At 51.2% G+C, this 16,738-nt stretch overlaps 1 protein-coding gene across 2 annotated transcripts in view; it reads left to right on the plus strand.

Annotated features, from left to right (window-relative positions):
- The window catches only part of SCUBE1 (signal peptide, CUB domain and EGF like domain containing 1), a 349,647-nt gene that overhangs the window by 259,855 nt on the left and 73,054 nt on the right, over nt 1–16,738 (plus strand). The gene's annotated exons all lie outside the window — the stretch shown is intronic.

The following is a 16,738-nucleotide window of genomic DNA, read 5'->3' on the forward strand; positions in this document are numbered from 1 at the left end:
GAGCTAGGTGTAGCTCCGGCAGAGGAAAGGTTCAAGTTGAACGGTGCGATGGTCGGAGCCCTGGTACTTTGGCTAGGTGGCAGACGGTGGTCTCCGTCAGCAGGAGACGGGAAGACGGCTCGGCAGAACCGAGGTAGACTGGGACAGGGTTGGAGCCCGCCGGTACCTACATCGGAGACCCGACCGGAAACCGTGCACAGAGGGGGTACTCGGACCCTGAAGCCAGAACCGGAACCAACAGCCTAGCTAATCAACCGATTGAGGGAAGGATTATAGGTCCTGTCCCAACCAAAGTCCCAAAAGCAGACAACCATCCATAGAGAGGGATAGGGCAGCCGCCAGGGCCCATAGATCCCACGGGTCAGCGTCAGCGGGCACGGCTCCTTAGGCACACAGAAAGCCGGGAGAGGACTCCCATGTTCCATACCGAGAAGTCTAAAACACAACCACAACTAGTGCAGAGGACAAGACGGTGAGCATCAGCCCGGGTGGGGGACCAGAGTACAACCGGCCGCGGCGGCCGGCCACCAGCACCTTGGTTTACCAAAGGACTCGTGTGATTCATTTACTTGTGAGTAACCCAACATTCCCCGGTCCATCCGGGCGCGCAAGTGTACCGCCCCGCGGCCTCGGCTGCGGCCGCCGAGCCGCTCGGATCCGTGCTTGTGTACTGCAGGTGGTGGCTCGAGCCTCTCACGGACCCGGGGGTCACTTCGCTCTGCAAGGGGGATGCGGTTATTTGGTTTTGGAATGATAGTTCGTGACGCCACCCACGGGTTGTGGTGATCGTGGGCACCACTGCTGCGGTGAAGGTGCGGGGACTCCCGGGAGCGGTGTAGTGGCGCAGCTAGGTGTTGACCCCTCCGTGGGTAGGGGATGTCGGTCCCGGGCCCGGTTGCGGGGGCCAGGGTGCAGGGCGCGGTGTTGCGGTGCAGCGCCTGATGGCACTGGTGTACTCACTCTGATACAAGACACAGGAGTCGCTGGTAAACCAAATGGAGTGATGAACGGGGCCCGCAACCGGCTGCAGCTTTTCCTGTTAGGTTGGTAGTGTCCGCCTTTTTCCTGCACCTGTGTGTGAATCTCGACTCCTGTACCTGGGCACCGGTAGGCCGCTCCCCGGCGTATAAGTGTCATAGGAGCCCGTTTGCCCGCAGACGCTGGCCCTTTGGATCTCTTGCCTTTTGGCGGTGGCACTTATCCGGAATGGTTGGGCTGTTGCCTTCAATTGGGACTTAGGTGGGAATGGACCCCTGAGGTCCAGACCGCAATCAGTTGATTTGACTATGGTGGTGGGTTTTAGCCTAGTTCGGGGTCTGAGTACCCTGCCTGGTGCTCCGGTATCCAGTTGTCTCCCCAGTTCGGTTCCGGCGGGACAATACAGCCTCTGCTACTGTGGACATCCAGGGCAAACCAGCCCCTCTCCCCTCGATGCCGGGTGTACTGCACCAGGTCACCGGGTAGTAGATCACGGTCCGGGTGACCATACGGGAGGTGTGCGTTCACGTCCCTACGGGAAAAGAACACCTCGGCCTCCAGGCCGGGGTCATAGAGGAAACCCCATCCCTTGTCACAATTGAACCGCCAGACTTGACCCTGGTGCATGGGGCCCCGCACCCAGTAGGTAGCGCTTTGGAGACTTTCCTTCTCCCGGATCGTACGGACGAGGATCTCCGCTCTCCGCTTCTCATGGGCCGCTACCCCCTGGCACAGTTGGTTTGGCTGCCGCTCCCAATAGGGGTGTCTACTTGCCCAGGGTCGGTATCAGTGGGGGTCTGGCCCAGCCCGGTGCTCCCAAGTGGCGGCTACGATCGTCACTCTCAGAAGGGAGCCCCGCTGTGTCATGGCCGGCTCTGCTGCCTTGCAGATGCCTCCCCACGGAACCTCAGCCGAGGCCCGGGACCCAGGAGCGGCCTGTCTCACCTTTGGGGGCCTTCTTCTGGGTAGCGGCTTCCTCCATCTTGGCCAGGCGGACTGCCGTAGCCGGTGCGGTGGGTGCGGTCTCTTCTGGGACGATTGGGTCCGTCTTGGGGACGGGCTTCAGTTCCTGGCGGGCTTCCCAGGGCAACCGGTCTGGTGCTTGTTGGTCTTGGGGCCGTCCACGGCCAGCCTCCCCAGGTCGCTCCTCACGGGCAGTTATGACTGGCTCCGCCACCGATGTCGGGGGTGGGGATCCGGGTGGAGCGGTAACGGCGACCATTACGGGCGATGGAGGAAGTGGTATGGTCGGCAGGAGCAGACCGGGTCCCTCAGCCGCAGAGGCCGGTCCCTCAGGGACATAGGGGCGTGGGTCGCCTTCCCGCCTTTCCAAAACCACCATCCTCTCACGTGCTCGCACGGTGGCCGCTATCCCCTCCATCTCCGCCGCCCAGTGCTCGAGTAAGAAGTGCACCTGAGTCTGGAGGCGGCAGCACATCTCCGCGGTTCGGGCTTCCACCCACGCCGCCGTTCCAGGCGCAGGCTTCAAGGCTTCGGGCTGCTCGGACAGGGTGGACATGGCGCTGCACCTTCGGGGTCCAGGAACAAGTCAGGTGCAGAGTCCTGGAGTCCCTGCTTCTTATCCCCATGGTCACATTGGGCCCGATCTTCGTCCGCCCCCCTTGGTCTTTCTACAGCACTTCTCTCTTTGGGGGTGGGGCTTAACTTTCGCGCCTTCACTGCTCGGGGAAGACGACTCGAGCGGGAAACTTTCGCGCCCAAGATGGTGGATCTTCAGATTTTTCAGCGGGATGCCGCTGACGGGGACTACAAGTCGCACTTCTACTGGTAAGTAGACTGGTTCTATACTGTTCGTGACGCCAGAAGAGTCTAAGTGTACCGCCCCGCGGCCTCGGCTGTGGCCGCCGAGCCGCTCGTGTACTGCGGGTGGTGGCTCGAGCCTCTCACGGACCCGGGGGTCACGTCGCTCTGCAAGGGGGGTTGGCGCTACGCGCGGGGGATGCGGGTATTTGGTTTTGGAATGATAGTTCGTGACGCCACCCACGGGTTGTGGTGATCGTGGGCACCACCGCTGCGGTGAAGGTGCAGGGACTCCCGGGAGCAGTGTAGTGGCACAGTTAGGTGTTGACCCTTCCGTGGGTAGGGAATGTTGGTCCCGGGGCCCGGTTGCGGGGGCCGGGGTGCAGGGCGCGGTGTTGCGGTGCAGCGCGGTGCAGTGCCTGATGGCACTGGTGTACTCACTCTGATACAAGACACTGGAGTCGCTGGTAAACCAAATGGAGTGATGAACGGGGCCCGCTGCCGGCTGCAGCTTTTCCTGTTAGGTTGGTAGTGTCCGCCTTTCTACTGCACCTGTGTCTGAATCTCGACTCGTGTGCCTGGGCACCGGTAGGCCGCTCCCCGGCGTATAAGTGTTGTAGGAGCCCGTTTGCCCGTAGACCCTGGCCCTTTGGATCTCTTGCCTTTGGCGGTGGCACTTATCCGGAATGGTTGGGCTGTTGCCTTCAATCGGGACTTAGGTGGGAATGGACCCCTGAGGTCCAGATCGCAATCAGTTGATTTGACTATGGTGGTGGCTTATAGCCTAGTTCGGGGTCTAAGTACCCTGCCTGGTGCTCCGGTATCCAGTTTGCTCCGCAGTTCAGTTCCGGCGGGCCACTACCCTGCCCCGGTCCCTTGCGGTTACACCGGTCGTATTCCCGGTCTCCTGCAGGCGGCCACTACCGTCTGCCTCCTTGCCAATGGTGACTGGGCTCCAATTCAGCCACCAGAGTAGTCCTTGGCAGGCCTGCGCACAGGTCTGCTTCTGGACACCAACCCTCTCAACTCCTCTGAACTTGACTCTTCCAGAGCCAGACTACAACTCTTTGTTTTCCCGCCTCCAGGCCTGTGAACTCCTCGGTGGGTGGAGCCAACCGCCTGGCTCCACCTCCCTCTGGTGTGGACATCAAACCTGGAGGGTGTTGACAAGGTTTTCTATGTTTGACTGCTGTCACCTAACTGGAAGGGGTATGATGTGTGTGTGACTACCTGGGACGACCTCGATAGTCCAGGGCGTCACACAAGCCCCAGCCATCGCAATAACCTGCACAGAGACACTGGGTCCCGAGACTACCACTCCCCTACCCGTGGAGGGGATCCCACTTTGCTGCCCTGCTTCATCAGCCCCGGGCGCCCCCATACCTAGACAGCGGCGATGTCACCATCCATCACCGCAACCCACGGGTGGCGTCACAGATAACTTCCCTTGTAAATAACCTTTTCACTTGTGGGCGGCGGACCGCTGCTCGAGCCCGGGTCCGGTCCCCACTCGAGCCACAGCAAAGCCCCGGGCGGCCCCTTAGCTGCGGTCTGGCCCCCGCAACATAGATATCGGAGGTTTTAGGCAGGGAGTGCACTGTATATTCTGAGGTTTTAGGCAGGAAGTGCATTGTATATACAGGAGGTCTTAGGCAGGGAGTGCACTGTATATGCAGGAGGTTTTAGGCAGGGAGTGCAGTGTATATATCGGAGGTTTTAGGCAGGGAGTGTACTGTATATATTAGAGGTTTTAGGCAGGGAGTGCACTGTATATACTGGAGGTCGTAGGCAGGGAGTGCAGTGTATATATTGGAGGTTTTAGGCAGGGAGTGCACTGTACATATCGAAGGTTTTAGGCAGGGAGTGCAGTGTATATATTGGAGGTTTTAGGCAGGGAGTGCACTGTATATATCGGAGTTTTTAGGCAGGGAGTACACTGTATATATTGGAGGTTTTAGGCAGGCAGTGCACTGTATATACAGGAGGATTTAGGCAGAGAGTGCAGTGTATATATCGGAGGTTTTAGGCAGGGAGTACACTGTATATATTGGAGGTTTTAGGCAGGGAGTGCAGTGTATATATCGGAGGTTTTAGGCAGGGAGTACACTGTATATATTGGAGGTTTTAGGCAGGGAGTGCAGTGTATATACTGAAGGTTTTAGGCAGGGAGTGCAGTGTATATATCGGAGGTTTTAGGCAGGGAGTGCAGTGTATATATTGGAGGTTTTAGGCAGGCAGTGCACTGTATATACAGGAGGATTTAGGCAGAGAGTGCAGTGTATATATCGGAGGTTTTAGGCAGGGAGTGCACTGTGTATATTGGAGGTTTTAGGCAGGGAGTGCAGTGTATATATCGGAGGTTTTAGGCAGGGAGTGCAGTGTATATATCGGAGGTTTTAGGCAGGGAGTACACTGTATATATTGGAGGTTTTAGGCAGGGAGTGCAGTGTATATACTGGAGGTTTTAGTCAGGGAGTGCACTGTATATACAGGAGGATTTAGGCAGAGAGTGCAGTGTATATACTGGAGGTTTTAGTCAGGGAGTGCACTGTATATACTGGAGGTTTTAGGCAGGGAGTGCACTGTATATACAGGAAGATTTAGGCAGGGAGTGCAGTGTATATATATCGGAGTTTTTAGGCAGGGAGTACATTGTATATATTGGAGGTTTTAGGCAGGGAGGGCAGTGTATATACCGGAGGTTTTAGGCAGGGAGTGCACTGTATATACAGGAGGATTTAGGCAGGGAGTGCAGTGTATATATCGGAGGTTTTAGGCAGGGAGTACACTGTATATATTGGAGGTTTTAGTCAGGGAGTGCACTGTATATACAGGAGGATTTAGGCAGAGAGTGCAGTGTATATACTGGAGGTTTTAGTCAGGGAGTGCACTGTATATACTGGAGGTTTTAGGCAGGGAGTGCACTGTATATACAGGAAGATTTAGGCAGGGAGTGCACTGTATATACAGGAAGATTTAGGCAGGGAGTGCAGTGTATATATATCGGAGTTTTTAGGCAGGGAGTACACTGTATATATTGGAGGTTTTAGGCAGGGAGGGCAGTGTATATACCGGAGGTTTTAGGCAGGGAGTGCACTGTATATACAGGAGGATTTAGGCAGGGAGTGCAGTGTATATATAGGAGGTTTTAGGCAGGGAGTACACTGTATATATTGGAGGTTTTAGTCAGGGAGTGCACTGTATATACAGGAGGATTTAGGCAGAGAGTGCAGTGTATATTTTGGAGCTTTTAGGCAGGGAGTGCACTGTATATGTCGCGGGCGGAGGAGGAGACGCCGTGCTCTCCCTCTGCTCAGGTCCGGCTGGCACTGCGGCTGCTGCGGCCTGCCGCTGCTCGGTGGCTCGAGCGATGGGCCGGATCCCGGGGACTCGAGCGGCGCTCCTCGCCCGTGAGTGAAAGGGGATTGGTTTTTGGGATAATTTATTGTCCGTGACGCCACCCACGGTTGTGGTGATTTGTTGACACCACCGCTGCTCTGTATGGGGATCCCGGGGACTGATGGTATGGAGCAGCTAGATGTTAGTCCTCCCCTCCGTGGGTAGGGGGTAGTTGTCCCGGGGCCCAGTGATGAGGTGGGTGATGCAGGGCTTGGTGGGGTGCAGGGACACGGGGGCAGCGCTGTGCCGCACGGCACTGTGGTACTCACTCAGCCTGAGACGATGACACAGTTCTCGGTAAAACACACGGCTGGAAAGACGGTTCCCACGGACGGCTGAAATTGCTATTCCCCAGTAGTTGACGGTGACGGTCCCTTTTCCTGCACCTAAGTTGATGTTGGTAGCGATGGGTTCCCACCGGTAACCCGCTCCACGGCTTTGATATGGGCCGGAGGAGCCCTACTTTGCCCGCAGGCGCTGGCCCTGAGAAACTGGTGCCCTGGCGGTGGCGGTGTCTCTCTCCAACGGTTGGACTGTTGCCTTCAATCGGGACTTGGTTGTTGGGAGACCCAGAGGTCCCCTTCACTAACGGATTTGGCAAATTCACGGCGACTCCTAGCCTTGCCGGGGTCCGAAAGGCCCCTGCCACTGGTGCTGGCTTCACTTTGTATACCGCTCCGGTACCGCTGGGCCACCACCCGTCCGCGGTCCTTTCGGCAACCTCCAGTCAGCCGCTCCTGCGGACAGTCACCGCCATCTGCTGACCTTGCTTTCTCAGTCCAGGGCACACACCCGGACCAGCTTCAGGCTTTCTCAACTGTCCTTTCTTTTCCACCTTTAACTCCTCTCCTCAGCTCCTCTACCACTTCACTTCCTTCTACTTTCACTAACTTTTCTTATCTGCCTCGTTCTCCCGCCTCCAGGGCTGTGAACTCCTCGGTGGGCGGAGCCAACCGCCTGGCCCACCCCCACCTGGTGTGGACATCAGCCCCTGGAGGAAGGCAACAAGGATTTTAGGTTAGCCTTGGTGTTCCTATCTGGGGTGTAGGGTGTGGTGGTGTTATGACCTGTGACCCCTGGCTTGCCCAGGGCGTCACATATATACAGGAAGATTTAGGCAGGGAGTGCAGTGTATATATATCGGAGTTTTTAGGCAGGGAGTACACTGTATATATTGGAGGTTTTAGGCAGGGAGTGCAGTGTATATACCGGAGGTTTTAGGCAGGGAGTGCAGTGTATATACCGGAGGTTTTAGGCAGGGAGTGCAGTGTATATACCGGAGGTTTTAGGCAGGGAGTGCAGTGTATATACCGGAGGTTTTAGGCAGGGAGTGCATTGTATATACCGGAGGTTTTAGGCAGGGAGTGCACTGTATGGCTGTGGCTTTAGGTGGGGAATTCTAGTTGTTCTAGGCAGGGCACAGAGGAGCACTGCCTACTTTCGGGAGCCCTCTGTACAGGAGGACGCAGGTATCCTTCACGGCACTGTTATAATTCATTTTTAAGGTGTTTTGTGTAGTAAAATCGTAGCATGTTGATGTTATGCTTTAAATAGCAGAAAATCATTGAGCGAGCAGCCAGGAAGTATGCGGCTTTCCCTTGATCGTGCCAGGGCTCCATCCAGACGTCCGCACAGATTTACCGAGTCGACAGCCGGGTCCTGTTTGGGTGTTTGTTTGGTTGTTACATCTTGCTCTGGAAGCAAATAACGCCTTCACACATTTCTAATTAAGCAGAAAACCCACACACAAATATTTCATAGACCCACTCCCCTTGTAACGTTTCACAAAATGTCACAAAAAAGCAATTAAGACGGCAAGACGCGGAGATATGAAAATAACCGTCCGGGCCTCATACGAGCACTGAGCTGTCATTCAATATAGAACCTTCTCCCCCTTTTTCTACAACCTGCGTTATGTCCTCTCGCTGTCTCTCCTGTGCGTCTTAAGTCTGTTTGCCGACCAAGGTCAAGTCTGTTCTATTTAAACTTTGTGAAATGAGTTACTTATATTCCCGAGCTGCAAGAGGCAGGAGGGTTTGGGATGGGGGGAAAGCGGCAGGTAATGGGAAGATGCATTTTATTAAAATTTACATTTTTTATTTCTAATTTTATTTTATTTTACTTAATTTACACCCATTACTTATTTAGCATCAATATATTCTTCATCCAACATTAAGGTCCCCCTTCCCCTTGAGAAATTTACCAAGAACAGCCATTTTTAGGTGGAGTTTTGATAACCCCACCCATTCCAGACATCACCCATGCCAAAATTTGCTTGGATTGTTTCCATAAATTCAATGTTGCCTCAAGGGCTGTTGGGCAACTGTGAATATTGGGTGACATATCGACATACTTTTACAAACTTAAGAAGAAATGGGGCTGGTAATTATGGAGTCCAACAAGCAAATATCCATGTTTTCGGATGAGGACTGACTACAAAAAGAAAACCTTCTGTAAAGGCTGCTTTACACGCAGCGGCATCGCTAGAGATGTCGCTCGTGAAAGCACCCGCCCCTGTCGTTTGTGCGTCACGGGCAAGTTGCTGCCCGTGGTGGACAAAATTGCTAGTACCCGTCACACGAACTTAGCTTCCTAGCGACGTCGCTGTGGGCGGCGATCAACCTCTTTTTTTTTTAAGGGGGAGGTTCGTTCACCGTCACAGCAACGTCACACAGCGGCCCACCAATAGAAACGGAGGGGCGGAGACCAGCCGCATTAACGACACGCCCACTTCGTTGCCGGCAGGACGCAAGTACGTTGTTGTTCGTCGTTCCCAGGGTGTCACACGTAGCGATGTGTGCTGCCTCAGGAACAACGAACAATCTGCGTCCTGCATCAGCAGCGATATTTGGAAAATGAACGACGTGTCAACGATCAACGATTAAGTGAGTAATTTTGATCGTTAACACTCGCTCATAAGTGTCACACGCAACGACGTCGCTAACGACGCCGGATTTGTGTCACGTATTCCGTGACACCGGCGACATATCGTTAGCGATATCGTTGCGTGTAAAGCCCCCTTAAGGCTTTAGTGGCTCTCTACAGATGAGGCAAAACCTTCCAGAAGTCCATGAGATCTCCCCTTTTTCCAGGACACTCATGAATGTTCTGGGATGACTTGTAATTACCAGTCTTCCAACTCCTAGGGTTTGTATAGACCAGTGTTTCTCAACTCCAGTCCTCAAGACCCACAAACAGAACATGTTTTCAGGTTTTCCTCAGTCAGGTTTTCAGGATTTCCTTAATGTTGCACAGGTGATAGAATTATTTCCTGTCTACTATTGAGGAAAACCTGAAAACATATGTTGGTAGGTCTTGAGGATTGGAGTTGAGAAATACTGGTATAGACCCTGCATGGCGTAAATGTTACGCTACGTATGGGGAAGAACAAAGCGAATGGTGGTAGGGAAGGGAAACCCTGTGTCTAAGGAAGGGGAAGAAGGTGACCCCTGACCAAACCTTCTGCTGGTCCCTCACCACCCTACATAGGTAGATAGGTTGCACACCTATGCGCCAAGCCGGATACCTGACCCTAGATATCCCTAGTGCTGGGCTGTAAATAAGGAACAGATGTGATAAGCTCTTTGTCAACCCCACTAAACATTATAGATGGCACAAGGAGGACACACAGGGGAAAAATGCATGAACTACTTATCCCCTGATGACTAGCGTAGACGTTCAGCAAAGTTTTCGGAGGTTCGCAGGTCTATCGTTCTTTGGCCATGAAATACTAATCTGGGCACTGGACCAGGTTCTGCCACAACGATGACTTTTCGCCAGGTTGGCTAACCAAAAGAGTGGCTGGAGATGCCTCCATTAGGTGGTGGTTCACAGGTCTATCGTTCACCGTCCTTGAAATACTAATATAGTTGTTAGACCAGGTTCTGCTACAACGATGATTTTTTATCCACCTGCCTAACCAAAAGAGTAGCATGGGTGTTCCTTCAAGTAGGAGGTGGTTTGCAGGTCTGTTGTTCACCAGCCTTGAAATACTAATGTGGGCACTGGACCAGGTCCTGCTACAACAATGATTTTTTTCGCCAGGCTGGCTAATCAATGGTGGAACTGGGGATGCTGGCAAGTAGCAGGAGTTCACAGGTGTATTACTCTGGCCAGTGATTATATGTTACGATCAGATGTCCTTCCAGCTAAAACAGTACGTAATGTCATGGATGTGTTATGACCTGTCACGGAGGTATTACGGCCGGCTGACAATCCAGTGGCAGTGAGTGCTAGAAGATCACAGAGATTGGCAGAACGAGTTGTTATCTGACAGTTCTCTGTTTCCGAAGCCAGTGGACTCTAGGACCTTGGGAAAATGTCAGTCCTTCATAGCAGTTGGTATCCCCTGACTTCCTTTATTAGGCTATGTGCACACGTTGCTTTTTTTTCAGCGCGGAAAAAAACGCACCCTCTGGCAGAGGGGAGAATTGTAAACAATGCTTTGTGAGAAAAACGCATCGAAAACGCATGCGTTTTTCATGCGTTTTTTTAGGTGCGTTTTTTTAAGACTTGTCAGTGTTAATAAAGTTGGTTGAACACAGACCTTTGGAAAAAAAATCCTGTGATATAATTTCCTTCTCCACATTCTGTTTGGATAAATGGGAGGGCTTGGAATGGAAGGAGCACCATTTGAATTTTGGAAAAGTTGAAATAAACTTCGCGCACCATGTCACATTAGCAGGGCCCCTTGGGTACCTATACGTCAGAAAACCCCCACAAGTGACCCCATTTTGGAATCTGCACCCCTCAAGGATTTTATTCAGGAGTATATTAAGCATTTTGAATCCACAGCTTCTTCCCCCAAAATGTTGCTGTAGCAACAATATTCTCACTTTTAGGCCCGTTTCACACGTCAGTGAAAAACAGTGACGTTTTTCACTGGCGTGTAAAACACGCACATGTCCCTCCGTGTGCCGTGAATCACGGCACACGTGGGTTGTCTAAGTGCAATCCGGGCTCCGTTCTCCGTGGCCCGTGATTGCACTCAGTAATCATCTCACCTGTGCGCGCTCCCGCTCTCCATGGTGCTGATCGCTCCCGCGGTGCAGCATCCGGCTGGTGCTGACCCCCGCAGCAGCTGCTTCCGGGTCAGCTGTGTCGTGCATCATGAATATGCGCGACAATAATGAGCCGGCTCAGAAGCAGCAGGGAGAACGGGCTGCAGAGGACATCGCTGGACGCCGGGTGAGTTAAAATGATTTTTATTTTAAAAGCACGTTTTTTTCTGGCACGTGTTTCACGGACCACACCACTGCGTTGTCCGTGGGACATCAGTGATGCCAGAAAAAAATGGACATGTCTCCGTGCGGCAATCACGCACACGCGGGTACGCTGCACGGAGACACGTGCAGTGAAAAATCACTGACGTGTGAGCAGACCCATTGATTATAATGGGTCTGCGTATGTCAGTGATTCTGGTACGTTTTAAAAAAAAGCACAAACGTCCCAGAATCACTGACATGTGAAAGAGGCCTAAGGCTGTGTGGCCATGATCCAGCGACACGGCGTCTAGTACACAGTGTCAGCCTTCCTGCAGCTGCCCATGCCCACGATTTGGGTCCAGGCTGCTGTGGAGCTCTATGCTACCTGCAGAGAACACTCTCGTCTCCGCAGCATAAATTGACATGCTGAGGCTCGGGAAGCCACGCCACCGGTCAGTTTATGCTGCGGAGAAAAGAAGCACAGTGGGCATGGGATCTCCAAAAATCATTCCACTGTGCTTCTACTGCACAATGCAGCGTTATGGACGCATGGAAAACACTCAGCGCCCATAACGCTGCAAACCCTGATTGTGGGCACACAGCCTAAAAAGCGTCAATGGATGAATGGATGTCAAATATATATAATGTCCCACCCCCGCCTGCATATTCTAAGCTGGCACCTTTAGTACCTTTCATGTGGCACTAAAGGGTGCCTAGCTTAGTATTTATCCAAAAAAAAAAAAAAAACAACAATGAAAAAAATGGCGTGGGGTCCCCCCTATTTTTGATAGCCAGTCAGGGTAAAGCAGACAGCTGTATCCTGCAAACCACAGCTGGCAGCTTCATCTTGGCTGGTAATCAATTTGGAGGGCTCCCCAGGCTTTTTTTTTTTATTTATAAATAAAGAATTTTAAAAAAAAATAACATGGGGTCCCCCCAAATTAGATAACCAGCCAAGGTGAAGCTGACAGCTGGGGTCTGGTATTCTCAGGGTGGGAAGAGCCATGGTTATTGGACTCTCCCCAGCCTAAAAATAGCAGGCCGCAGCCGCCCCAGAAGTGGCGCATCCATTAGATGCGCCAATCCTGGCGCTTCGCCCCAACTCATCCCGCGCCCTGGTGCGGTGGCAAACGGGGTAATAAATGGGGTTGATACCAGATGTGTAATGTCACCTGGCATCAAGCCCAGCAATTAGTGATGTCACGGCGTCTATCAGATACCAGACATAACTAATTGACAGTAAGCAAAAGCAAAAAAAAATGACAAACATTTTTTTATTAGAAAAAACACTCCCCAAATCATTCCCTTGTTCTCCAATTTAATCAAAAATTTTGAAAAAAATGGGTCCGCAGAAATCCATTTGGACGTCCCACGTCGCCTCTGGACCTTCTAGAATATGGGGGCACGTTCAGGGAACGTATCCCCCATTTTCTAGGAGGGCAGACCCTCCATTTGAGGAGAGCGGGTGCCAAAAATCTGCACCCACTCTCCCCGGGTCACAGCTGCAGAGTGCGAGCAGCCAGCACAGCTCTCTGAACACAGTGCTGGCTGTCAGCTGCTCTGCTCATGTGACCGGCCAGCGTGCACTGTGAAGGAAAAGGGGACCGCGGGGGATCAGCGCTGCGACCGGACAGGTAAGGGGGAATACCGGGGGAATAGGGGGTGACCTGGCAGGGCCTGGGGGGCATTTTTCTGTCGCATGTCTCAAGGCACATGCGACAGAAATCATAGGAGCAGGGCGGCCGGTGCGCTACTGTGCGCGCGGCCATGTTGGATTTTTGGGAGGGGGGTCGAGGGTCGGGGCGGGCACTTTGGAGACACCGGGGGCTTTCCTGGACTTTGCCAGGAAGTGAGGTCAACAGGAAACCTCTTGACCTCACTTCCAGGTAAATGCCTGCGTTCTGTGTGCCGACAAATCCCGCGGACCGCAACAAAAAAGCAGCTCACTGCGGTGTAGCTGCGTTCTGACCCGCATCATTGATTTCAATGGGGGAGAGAACGCAGCCACACCGCACAAAAGAAGTGATATGCTGCTTTTCTTTCCGCACCGATTTTTGGCATCCAAAACGCTGCGTTTAGAAACGCAGCGTGTGCACTGATTTTTCGGCTTTCTCATACACTTTGCTGGGAAAGCTGAACGCATGCAATTTGCCACTGAAACGCTGCGGTTCTAAACGCAGCGTTTCCGCGGTAGAAAACGCAACGTGTGCACACAGCCTTAACCTCACCCTGGGGTGGTTTGGGTGCTGTTTATAGTTTGTTCCCGGCTGAGCTCTGGAGAGGTCATCTTCTTGTGCTTCAGAGACTTCTGTGGTTGCTGCTGCTCAGATAAGGCCGCGCTCACATCAGCAGCATACACAACTGCATGTCACCGCATCTTGCCGCGATTCCATTGTAAATGAATGGAACTGAAACGCATTTATGACGGATTTTGTTTTGCGGCAAAATACCGCTGATGTGAGCGCGGCCTAAGTGTTTGACCTTTGCTATCTACCAGGGTTCTGGTGGTTGCAATCATGTTTCCCATGTATTGTTCCCTTGTGTCTTACTTTAGTCTGTAGTGGGGTTGACGAAGAGCTCATCCCATCCGTTTCCTATTTAGGGCCCAGCACTAGGGATATCTAGGGTCAGGTATCTGGCTCGGCGACTCCAGGGACCAGCAGTAGATTTGGTCAGGGGTCACCATCTTCCCCCTTTCCCTAGCTATAAGGCATTCCTTCCCCCTTCATGTGTGTTGTCCTATATTGGTGGTATAGCCTTTCTCCCCTGCCGTAACAATACAAGTCCACACTCTGTTCCAACTGTATGGACCTGTGACCACTTGACACCACTAAGGCCAGCGATTGCCTGCAGTGGTCATATGTACGTCTGGACTGTGCAGGAAGTTCAAATGTTGGTGGAACACCATTATACGTCCAGCAGTGATATGGGTAAGGTGTTTATATTTCATTTTAGAGTATTCTGGATGATAAAAATGTTTTAATCGGCCAAGTTTTCTCCTAAGAATTGAGGATGGGGTGACCAGTTCTCATTTCTTGAGGTCGAGGAAGCCGATGCTTCTGCTCCGAATTTAGTGAAGGCAAAGCACTTCGAGCTGTACCAGCTGTAATGGCCTTTCTATGCGTTTGACCCCGCTCACGGATAAATTTCACAATACCCAACGGATGAAGGAGAAGGGAACACATTCCTCTTATTACTTGGAAGAGAGCTTTTTTTTTCCTTACTGTGCAATCCTTGTTAATCTTCTGGCACATTGTTTGACTAGAGGGGTGATATCCAGGGCTTACACTAGGCAAACATGTCTTGAGCCGGCTGTCTCACTGCCATAGTTACCGGGGAGGGATCCGCGGCCCCGCTCGGGGCAGGAGAGAAATGTAACATACATGTGTTAGTATTGACGCATGCATGGCAATGTACGCATTCTCGGCGCAGAGCCGAGGTCTTTTACTTTCTTAGATTTCCTCTATTTTTCTTGCAATTTTTCAAGTGCGGGATTCCAGAATACCGTATTCTGGGAAATTTGACTTTTTTTTTTTAGTGGGGTGATGGGTTAAACTGTCCACCATTATATCACTTCTACAATTCACCCCCACCCCCGACTTGTTGCACCGTCTCGTTCTCCAAAGAACGTATAGTCTATTATATAGTTCCCCTGCACAAGAGAAAGCCTAATACAATGGCATAATATAGGCCCATTATGTGGACTGCACCTGTTTATGGAATAAAGGACCTCGTTTTAGCCAATTATTTTTCAAGGGTTTAACTGATGACAAACAGAACGACGGCTAAAATAACTGTTTTCTATGCCACGACCTACTCAACTAGGGTCTGTGTATTGCCACTATTGTCTAAGGGTTTGTATAGAGATCCAATATAATCCTTTTAGTCCAGGTACTATGCAGATGTCAGTAGTCTTCTCTTTCAAGCTTCAGGGGGTTGTCTGCTTTTTACGAGGCCTTTCTTTACAAGGATTCCCTAAAACAAACTGATTACTGCTTGTCCCATTGCAGTAATTGGCAGCAATCAGCTAGAATAGAGCAGCAAGTGGTGAGTTTTCTAACAGCACTCCCAGAGGGGAAATTGGGCATTACATGGAGTCCTATGTGCCAACTGTGTACGGCCTGGATATGTTTGGTCCTCCATAGAATGACAAAGAGATTCTCTATGGTCACGTTATTTGATGAAGCTAATAAACTTTATAATGCCAAAATTGGTTGTTTGAAAAAGAGTTTTCGAAACAAAAAAACCCAAAAAACATATTTTACTTTTTTTCGGTCGTAAAAAGCAATCACTGGTTTTCTGTAGGGCTTTATCTTACATAGGAGGACAAGTAACAGAAAATCTATATAGCTAAAAGAAATTGTGATCTGGTATCCAATCAAGGAGTCTAGAGATGAGGACGAGGGAAAAAATTAAGGTGGTCAAAATAGGGTCTACTGAATATGGAGTAGGTTTTGTTGTTGATGGGCTTATGGTGTGGCCTTGTAAGTAAAAATCATCCAGAAAATCCAGTGGTGAGAAGGATTTGACCACCAAAGCGATTGTCATGACTGTGGGATAGTGGGGAACCGGGGCTCCTAAGCTGTTAACCAATGTGAGTTCAGCTCTAGGAGAGGTAAAAGACTTGTTAGAAAGCTCAACATTATCTCTCTATGTTTCTCTCTGCTCTTCACTCCTCCCCTTTCCATTGAGTATTACAGGAGGTTTAACCTGACATCTCTGTGCTGGTAGTCTTACTTGTCTTTGTCACGATGACTATAGGATAACGGAGAACCAGGGCCCCTAAGGTGTTAACCAATGTGAGTGCAACTCTACAATGTGTGCAGAATTATTAGGCAAATGAGTATTTTGATCACATGATACTTTTTATACATGTCGTCCTACTCCAAGCTGTATAGGCTTGAGAGACAACTACCAATTAAGTAAATCAGGTGATGTGCATCTCTGTAATGAGGAGGGGTGCGGTGTGATGACATCAGCACCCTATATAAGGTGTGCTTAATTATTAGACAACTTCCTTTCCTTTGGCAAAATGGGTCAGAAGAAATTGGCTCTGAAAAGTCCATATTGTGAGATGTCTTGCAGAGGGATGCAGCAATCTTGAAATTGACAAACTTTTGAAGCGTGATCACCGAACAATCAAGCGTTTCATGGCAAATAGCCAACAGGGTCGCAAGAAGCGTGCTGGGCAAAAAGGCGCAAAATAACTGCCAATGAATTGAGGACAATCAAGCGTGAAGCTGCCAAGATGCCATTTGCCACCAGTTTGGCCATATTTCAGAGCTGTGACGTTACTGGATTATCAAAAAGCACAAGGTGTGCCATACTCAGGGACAGGCCAAGGTAAGGAAGGCTGAAAAACCACCACCTTTGAACAAGAAACATAAGATAAAACG

This window comes from Anomaloglossus baeobatrachus, chromosome 4 (genome assembly GCF_048569485.1).
Source record: "Anomaloglossus baeobatrachus isolate aAnoBae1 chromosome 4, aAnoBae1.hap1, whole genome shotgun sequence".
NCBI lineage: Eukaryota > Metazoa > Chordata > Amphibia > Anura > Aromobatidae > Anomaloglossus > Anomaloglossus baeobatrachus.